Below are 10332 nucleotides of genomic sequence, written 5' to 3' on the forward strand. Positions count from 1 at the left end.
CAGGAAGGGCTGAGGAGCCTGACTGCTAAGGCAGTCTCCATTGCTCTCTGATCACTCTATGTCCCGTCAAAGAGTGAAAGATCAATCGATTTCTCCGATTATATTGTTCCTTTGGGCAATCAGGGCTCTCTGGGAAAAGCATGAGACATATGATTTGGGGTATCTCAGTGGCTGAAAATCAGCTTTTAGGTTTTAGCCTTGACTAACAACCTCAGCAGCTCAGAAAGCAAGTGGGTTTCAGAACCAGATTATTAGAAATAAAGAAAATTCAACTCTCAGAGTTCCCTCCCTCCTTTTTCTGCTTCTTGCTGTCTCTCTCCTGCCTCTTCCTCTCTATTCTCCTTCTGTTTGTCTGTTTGACTCTCCCTTCTCCCTCTCTGTCTCTGTCTCTGTCTGTCTGTCTGCCTGCCTGCCTGTCTGTCTGTCTGTCTGTCTCTCTCTCTCTGTTTCTGTCTCTTTCCCTTCTCTCCTACTCCTTTACCTGTCTGTCTCTGTTTGTCTCTGTCTCTCTCCACTACATTTATTTATTTTGTTTTGATCAGCATATACTTCTATGGATCTACTAGATATGCTTTAACGTAACATATGTTAAACATAACATAGTTCATGTTTTACAAGAAACATAAACCTGTTAGTCATTCCTATTGCTGTTCACAGAACACACAGTGGAAGCAACTTGCATGAAGAGCTTGTGGGGCTGGTGAGATGACTCAGGACTAAAGCTTTCCACAAAGTCTGGGCACCGGAGTTCAATCCCTGAGACTTACAGGTTAGGAGAACCAATTTCCACAAGTTATCTTCTAACCTGCACACATGTGCCGGTTATGTACACACACACACACACACACACACACACACACACACACACACACACACACACACACACACACGCGTGCATGTGCAAGCAGGTAAGCCAAACCAAAAACAAACAAATAAATAAATGCAATATTTAAAAAGTGAAAAGGTAAAATCAGAAGGGCTTAGTCTCACTCACAATTTAAGAAAGGTTTCAACAGTCTGTAGTGGTGGGGACGGCCATAGGCATACAAGGGGCTGGTCACACTGTAGCCACAAAGCAGAGTGATTACTACTGAGGCTAAGTACATAGTTTTCCTTTTTTATTCAGTCCTGGACCTCACTCACTGGGATGGTGCCTTCCACATTCAGGGACGATCTTCCCTCCCCAGTAAAGCCTGTCTGGAATGTCCCTCACAGACATACACAGAGATTATCCCCTGGGTGATTCCAAACTCAATCAAGTTGCCAGTGTAGATAAATCCTCACAGCCAATGGCTACCTATGCTCCACTGAGATTTTGTTTTGTTTTGTTTTGTTTCTGTTAGGGTATCTGAAAATGTACAAGCAAAATAATAAATTATGTTTCCAGATAAAAGTTGACAAAAAGCTTGCAGCGGAAGTCAAAGAAGGCTTATTTCAGCATATGCCTTTGAGACCAAGATCTGAAAGGTCTAGGGAAGGATTTAACCAGTAAATGGTCTTAAGACAGAAACAAACTTCAGAATATGGAGCTGACCAGTGATGGTAAGGGAATGAGAACTTAGGTTAGTGCTGTGCAGCAAGTTCCTCTGAGATTAAACTCCTATTCTGGATGAAAGCTTTTTAGGATACAGGATGCTCTAAGAGGAGGTAAAATGTCCCATGCTTCAAGGAAACTCACTAATCTCAGGAAATAAACAACTGAAAAGTTTCAGGAAGTTCCCGAAACTGACCAAATTTACTAGGCTCTTCCCTACTAAGAATGCATACGATGCCAAGACAGCTGAGAGATAATCTTAGATAAAATGAGATGCCTATAGTATGTTCCAGGTTTCCAGCTTTTTCAAACTGTCACTGATGCTAGGGTTGGCTTTGGTGATACAGGTGTCTTTGAATAATTTCTGCTCCTGTAAGTAACCCCAATAATACTCAGACACACACCAAGTTGAATGTAGGTGGCATCTGAAGTTGGTTCCCTATCTGGTGTAGTAGAATTTTGTTCATATCTCCTATGGAAGGAGTTGTACCTCACTGTTAATGTACCATAATTATCAGACTCTTGGGATATGTGAGTATGGAGACTGTAATAGAGAGTTTGCCTCTTCCTGACATTCAATAGACTTTGGATCCAGTAAATATGGAGAGATGTCTTAGGAGGGTTTTGAATAGGAATGCTCAGGAGAGTGAGGCTAGGAAGAGACAGGAGTGGCTGACATCGCTGTAGTAACAGTGAGGTAAGAGTTAACATTTAGATTTAGAGATAAATTTGCAATAGTGACACTTGTTACTGCTTGTGAGACTGAAGGAGGTAGGTCCTGGGGAGATGACTAAATGGGTGAGAGTTCTAGCTGCTCTTCCAGAGAACCTAAGTTCAGTTTCCAGCACCAATACTATTAAAAAGGATCAAGATTTGTTCCCACACTACCTGCTTAACAAACAAGCATCAGTGAAGAGAGCCTTCCCTGTGCTGTAATCACTCTCAGGCCAAGACTGGAGTGGTTGCCACTACCTGGGATCTTGCTGGTTAGTTGGGAGAGGGAAGGGGAGCTCCTAGCTTATGATCATCACCTCAGAACTGGAGTATGCTTTGGGAACTGGGGAGTGGCTGAGTTGGTCAAGTTCTTGCCTTGCAAGTGTGAGAATATTCAGTCACTAGGACCCAAAAGCAGAGCATGGGCTGGGGGAATACAGTTTATCGGGTAAAGCACATGTCTCAGAAAGTGTACATGAACTCATGGCCGGAATTTATGACCTCAGTGCTCCTAAGACAAGATGGAAGACAACAGATTCTTCTGAAGGGAACCAGATAGCCTGGCATGAGTGTGGCCTAAAGCAAAGAGACCTTGTGGAACAAGGAACAATGTGGAAGGAAAGAACTAATATCTGAGCTTGTTCTGTGACTACTCACAGGGTACTGTTGCTCTCACAAATCTTGTACACACGCATGTATATATACACATAAAGACTTTTAGAGTATCTGGGCATAGTATCCCATGCATATAATCCTAGATCTGGGTGGGGACAGAGACAGATAGATCCCTGGGACTCACTGGCCAGTCAGCCCAGATACCTGGGAAATTTCTAGGCCAGCAAGAGATGCAGTTTCCAAAAACAATGTAGATGGTACCTGAGAAATGACACAAATGCTGTCCTCTAGTCCAGATTCACACATGTATATGTATATTCAAATATACTAACATGCGCATACTCATAGACACACAAATGTTAATATGCACACATGAACATGAAGGAGCACATAACACAATTGCAAAGTGTTTTTGATGTTGACATCATTATTAACAAACTTTAAGGAAATAGGAGAGAATTCAAGATGAAAAAAATCTCACTGAGATGTAAAGATCTCTAAAATTATAAAGGTAGTGAGAATTCTAGGCAGAACGCCACACCCAGTGAAAACAAGAAAGCAAGAGAGGGATGTTTCAAGTTAAGTAGAATTGGGGTCACTTACAGCCAGCAGACCAGCTTCTTGAGAATCTCTAAAGTGTCATTATCAGACTGAGGAAGACGTTTGAGAGGATGACAGTCAGGATTCCAGAAACAAATGCAGAGTTCTGTAAATTTCAGAGATGGGTAAATGATGAGAGTCACAGCAGTAGAAAAGTAACTAAGATGGGGTGGTAGTTCTTAATTCATAAAGCATTACATTAAAGATTGAAAAGTATCACAATTTATGACAGGATAGGTCCCATCAAACAAATTAGTACTTCCTACCATTAGTGTAAGGGGATGGGATAAAGACACAAATTGCAGACACCTAGTATGAGTGTAGGCCTTGAATATTGTGTTTGTCTTTTACTGGCTACTGAAAACATAATGAATGCACATTACTAGGAGTCAAAAGCTTCACGAGAATACCTATTCATGCTTTCCTAATTGGGGATATTGTCAAACTTCCTCCTAAATATGTGTGTTTATATCCTTGTGTTCGTGCTGCTTTCAACCTTGGTCTGAGAAGCTTCTCATTACAGACGGTCGTGGTTGTTAATACAGAGACTCACAACTCAGCAAAGTGCAGAGGAGAAGCAACGGTGAACGTTTAGCTGTCCACGAAACATCTCTGTTTCCTCTCTGAGCTCAAGGAACTTCATGGAAGAAGGGATGGAAAGAGTGTAAGAACCAGAGGATGGGGAGGAGAGCTGTGAGATGCTGTCTTCTGGACTTGGCATGATGTGCTGGTGAATTCACAGTTGCTGCAGTTACCTGTACAAGACTTCTACAAGATGCTGCCAGCTATAATTACAGCACAGAAAGGGAAGTGGTTCAGACTTCCGGCCCTAGCTGAGGAGTTGTTGGCAGTTGGTGCTGCGGGGAGACACCGTAGTTTTCCTTAGGGATGTGACCATTGGTAGTCTGCTGATGTCACAGTATATAAACCCAAGCCCATGTGCATAGAGGCAGCATCAGTTGCGTTAAACTAAAACTAATGGATGTTTAAAAGTAATTTTAAAAGGAGGACATAGGGTTTGGATGGAGATGCTGTTGGGGGAGTTGGAAGAGAGGAGAGTGTGGTGGCTATGAGCAAAGTACACCTACAGTTATTCAGTTTTCAAAGAGCAAAGGGCAGAGGCGTATTTAGTTCCCATAAGTCTCAGTGACCCCATTTGTAAAATAAATAAAATAGCTGCAGTACCTTGCAGGATTGCCATGAGGGTAAGTAGTTCCTGGGAAAAGCAGGCAATAAGGTCGAAAGAGTGGCTCAGCATTAGAGGCCTTTCCTAGTAAGGAGGGAGTCCCAGGTCTGATTGCTGGCCCTACAAAAAAATTCAGCATGAGTTATTTAAAGTTATACAGTATTTTAAGTAAAACTGATTAATATGATATGTAATAGGATAATAATCATGAGAATTGAATAATCCAAATGTGTTTACTTGTATTGAGGTTAAAAAAGGGCTATAGTGTCTAAGGCCACCCTGGATTTCATAGCAAGTACTAGGTTCGGGCTTCTCTGTGAGCTTCTTTCTCACAAAACAAACAGGTCAATTATGATCTGCATACTGGGAATGTGCTTGGAGTGGTAGGCATGAAAATGATTGCCCCCCCCCCCGTGTGTGTTTGTGTGTGTGTGTGTATGTTGTTTACGTGTGTGTGATATATATGTGCATGTACATACATATTCATCTGTGTGGCTGTGGGCATGCATATGCCACAGAAGCATATGTTGAAATCATAGAATAATCATGGGTGTCACTCAACTTCCACCTTGTTTGAGACAAGGTCTCTTATTGTTTGCTGCTCTATGAATCAGACCAGCTGCACAAACAGTTTCTAGGACTCCACCCTCCATCTCCACATAAGACTTGCTGGAATTACAGGCTATCTGCCTTGGCCTGTAGACTTCTGAGTTTCAATAGACTTGTGCTAAAGTTGATAAGAAAGTGCATGGACAGGTCTCCAGATCCCCAGAGGCGAGACCGACATCTAGCTATGCAATGATGATAGAATGAGGGGCCTAATGTCCTGAAAGGATCCATGGGAGTTAATATCAACTGTCAACTTGATGATATCTAGAATCACCTGAGAGGTGTGCCTGTGGCATGCCTGAGCGGATTATCTTGATCACATTATTTAAGGTAGGAAGCCTGCCCACTATGAGTAGCATCATTCCCTAGGATGAGATCTTGTATAAAAAGGAAAAAGGTGAGACATAAGAGAGAGTGGGAGTGAGATCAGATGAATTAGAAAAATAAGGAGAAATTGAACTGAGCAACCAGTATTCATTGCTGTGAGAATTCTTTATATATATGTGTGTATATATATATATATATATATATATATATATATATATATAATCTTTTCTAACTAATTTATTTATATATTCATTTTACCTCTGGATTGCTAAACTCCCTTCTTCCCTCACATAGTCCCCTCCTTATTTCCCTCCCCTTCTCCTCTGAGAGGGTAAAGTCCCCACCTCCCATGGTATCCCTCTACCCTGGTACATCAAGTCTCTACAGGGCTAGGCACATCCTCTCCCACTGAGGACAGACAAGGCAGCCCTGTTAGAGGAATGGGATACATAGGCAAGCAACAGATTTAGGGGCAGTTCCCACTCCATTTGTTGGGGGACCCACATGAAGACTGAGCTGCACATCTGCTACATAAGTGCAGAGGGCCTATGTCTAGTTCATGTATGCTCTTTGGTTGGTGATTCAGATTCTGAGAGCCCCAGGGTTCAGGTTAGTTGATTCTTTTGGTCTTCATGTGGCGTTCTTATCCTTTTTGAGTCTGACTTATTTTTCTTTTTAAGGAATTATTATTATTATTATTATTATTATTATTATTATTATTATTTGTGTGTGTGTGTGTGTGTGTGCCTGTGTGCTTTTATGTGTACCATGTAATGCATGAGTCCCCTGAGTTCCGAAGAAGAAATTGAATCCCTTGGATCTGGAATTATAGTGATTTTGAGCCACTATATGGTAGCCACTAAGCATATACGACAATGGCTACCTCATGTTCATGCCACTGCGACTTCCCTGCCATGATTGACTGTAACCCCGAACTGTGAGACAAACCATTCCTACCTTAAATTGCTTTTGTCTGGATATCTTATCACAGCAACAGGAAAAGAAGCCCAGGCAGAACCAGCTATTTTATATATAGAGACGCCTCACCTGAAGACGACTCAACAGAGTGGAACATGAAGTCACCTCCATGTACCTGACTATATATTTGGTTGGCACCAAGGACTGGAGGAGAAGCTGATGTGTAGATAATCTTAGGACAACATCAGAGAGTCCATTCTATGAGAATTTCCTAAGGCTAAACAGGGAAGCTTTAAGGATCACCTGTGCACATCTTAGAGAAGCTGGGTGGTTTTAACCCCCTGTTGTGAGAGGGATGCTGTTGTGCAAGAATCCTGCATCATCTCTCAACCAACCATTCCTTGGTTGTTCAGAGAAGATTAAGAGGCAGGGCCATGGGAAAGCAGCATGGACTGGTGGTGCAGCCTGAGCAGCAGCAGTAAGGCTGAGCCTGCACTGGGTTCTGCTTTTGTAGGCTGAAGACAGGGAGACAGGAAGTGTGACACCAGGGATGAGTGGCATCTATCAAACCTACAAAATAGCTGTAGCTCTATTTGTTGAGAACCTCTTCTTAGCTATTACTGTGAGTGTCTCATGTATACCAGCTGTGTCCCTTATGCAACAGTTTCTGTGAGGTTATCATCCCTTAACCTGCCAATATGGAGGAAGAAAATGAAGCACAAGAACCTGTGAGACCGGGATGGGGGGGACCTATCCCTTGTCACATAGTATATCAGCTATTTGGGTTAGGCTATGTTCTATGATAGTATTCATGGTTCTCAACCTAACTACATCTAGAATTAACTAAAACCCAAGTGACTGGGTGTAGCTGTAAGGGTTTTATTTTCTTTAAATCTTTTGAAGTGGAAAGACCCAGTTTTAATCTGTATCTTTTGGTGTAGGAATATCTACCTTCATTCTGGGCCATACTTTCTGCTGGCAGCCTGTATAAAGGACATGGACGAAGGAACTGCTCTTTGCCTATTTGTTCTTGCTCACAAGTCCATTCATTCACTGGCATTAGAACCTACTTCTTCAGCATTGCAGCATATACTGAAGACCAGCTGAAAGATTTAGTTCTGTGGACTGAACAGCTACTGGATTCTTGGACTATCCATTGGTAGACAGCAATTGTTGGATTAGCTGGACTACAGCCTGAAAGCTATTCTAGCAAATATCCTTTATATTTACACATGCATGCACACCAACAAACACACACACACTCACTCTCTCTCTCTCTCTCTCTCTCTCTCTCTCTCTCTCTCTCTCTCTCTCTCACACACANCACACACACACACACACACACACACACACACACACACAGGCTATCAGTTCTGTTCCTCTAGAGCAGTGGTTCTCAATCTATGGGTCATGACCCCTGTGGGGGTGGAAAGGCCCTTTCACAGGGATCACTTAAGACCATCGGAAAACATAGATATTTACATTAAGGTTCATAACAGTAGCAAAATTACATTAATGAAGTAGCAACAAATATAATTTTGTGGTTGGGGGGTCACCACAATACAAGGAGCTGTATTAAAGGGTAGCAGTATTAGGAAGGTTGAGAACCACTGCTATAGAGAATCCTGACTAATACATGATTCTTAACAACCTCAGGAAATTAAAACAAACAAAGACTTGTTGCTTGTTTGTGCTTCAGACCCACTGAGGATTGTCTGGTGTTTTCTACACTATCTTGTTCTTGTACTAGGGGGCAGGCTTCATGCAGTGTTACATGAACCCTAAGCAAATTGTTCAGATTGTGTGCTTGAAAATGGCAAATTGTAATTCCATTCACATTTCGCAGGTCAGGTCAAGTTAGAAGCCATAATCCTAGTGAAGGTCAGGAAACATCTGCCAACTCAAAACTTCTGTTAAACAGAACTGATGACTAAGCATTCCACTTTCCCAGGCACATGCTCATTGGCTCATTGTCCTTCCAGGCAGAATGCCTTTCTCTGCATCACTGGAGACACCTTGCAATTTCTACCAACTCATGGTTCCAAGTTAGATACCATAGCAGCCTCTGTAACAAGAAAGAGCAGAATCTCTCTCTGCAGATCCACATGGCTGTCCTCCTGTTCCATAGACCTGCATAACCACAGGCTATCCCCTGCAGAATCCCAGCCTTTCACAGTCTCACATTGTCAACATCAGGCTTCTAGACTCATGTTATATGTGCCCAGGATTCCTCCTGTGGCAATGTCTTGCTTTTATATTGAGACAAGAGTCAACAGATCAACTCTGTCATGATAGCTTTCCTTGTGAGTAAGGTATTCAGGGTTAGCAGTTTCTACCTCATTGAGATTGTTATGGGCAAATGGTAACAGATACAGAAATAGTTCAGTGTAGTGTTTGTTATACAGTAAGTATCTAATAAATAATGTCTTTTGACGTTATTTATTGACATACTGAAAGTTGAAAGAAGTTGATCCACTATTTGAATAGCTTGACTAAGGGCAAGTTCACTGGTACATGCTGGAAATTCAGCAAATGATTTGCTGTAATTCAGAAATGGAATATTGTCTTTTGTTTTCCATAATATTTTGATTGAAAGTTATTTATAATATTTACATGCCTGTAATTATTTATTGGTGTCTCAGCCAGTGTTCTATTGCTATGAAGAGATTCCATGATCATAGTAAGCTCTTATAAAGGCAAATATTTAATTGGGGCTTGTTTACTGCTGCAGAGGTTTAGTTCATTATCCTTATGGTAGGAAGCATGGTGGCAGACATGGTGCTGGAGAAGCTGAGAGTTCTACATCAGTATCCCCAGGCAGTAGGAAGAACAGAACCACTGGGTCTGGCTGGAGCATTTTAAACCCCAAAGGCCCATTCCCAGTGACATGCTCTCTCCCATAAGACCACACCTACCCTAGCAAGGTAACTTCTCTTAATCCCCGTTAAATAGTGCCACTCCTTAATGGCCAAACATTCAAAGATATGAGCTTATTGGAACCATTCCTATGCAAACCACCACAATTAACATGATAAAATTTTGTTTTTTCTTATGATCTCTCTCTCTCTCCCTCTCTCTCTCTCTCTCTCTCTCTCTCTGTGTGTGTGTGTGTGTGTGTGTGTGTGTGTGTGTGTGTGTGTGTGTATACATGCATATGTCCAGGTGTCCCTAGAGGCCAGAAGAGGACGTCAGATGCTCTGGAGCTGGACTTATAGACAATTATGAAGACCAGACGTGGATGTTGGGAAATGAACTTGGGTCCTCTCCAGGAACAGCAATAGCTTTAATAGCTGAGACATTTCTCCATCCCCAATTTTAGCTTCTTCTTCTTCTTCTTCTTCTTCTTCTTCTTCTTCTTTTTTTTTTTTTGCTTTTAGGACATTGATTGTATAGTTCCAACCATTTAGTATTATCTAACTCCTCCCTTGGTTATGACCTCTCAACTAGAATTGTGAATGTATGACATTTTGGAAAGACAATGTATTTTGGTAAGAAAAATCTGATCTGTGCCTGCTAATTTCATTGTGTAGATTGCATTAGTTAATTGTTTATGATGGAAGACATTCATACTTCTACTGAAGCCATCATGCGAGCAAACATGGTTTATTTAGTTATAGCTTGCCAGAGCAGGAATGGGGAGAGCCCTAGGGTGGAAGAATTTAAGAAAGAGGAGCCAGGAGGGCGATGACACCAAGCCAGAGACAGCACTCAATGACCTTGGATCTCTGTCCTCTGAGCTCAGTGCTAACTAGATTTTCTCTTCGAATTTCTGCTTATGAGTTACATTTTCCCAAGAAAGAATAAGATTTGTTTAATGTTGATTTCTTGC

Source organism: Mus caroli, chromosome 11 (assembly GCF_900094665.2).
Source record: "Mus caroli chromosome 11, CAROLI_EIJ_v1.1, whole genome shotgun sequence".
In the NCBI taxonomy this organism is placed as follows: Eukaryota; Metazoa; Chordata; class Mammalia; order Rodentia; family Muridae; genus Mus; species Mus caroli.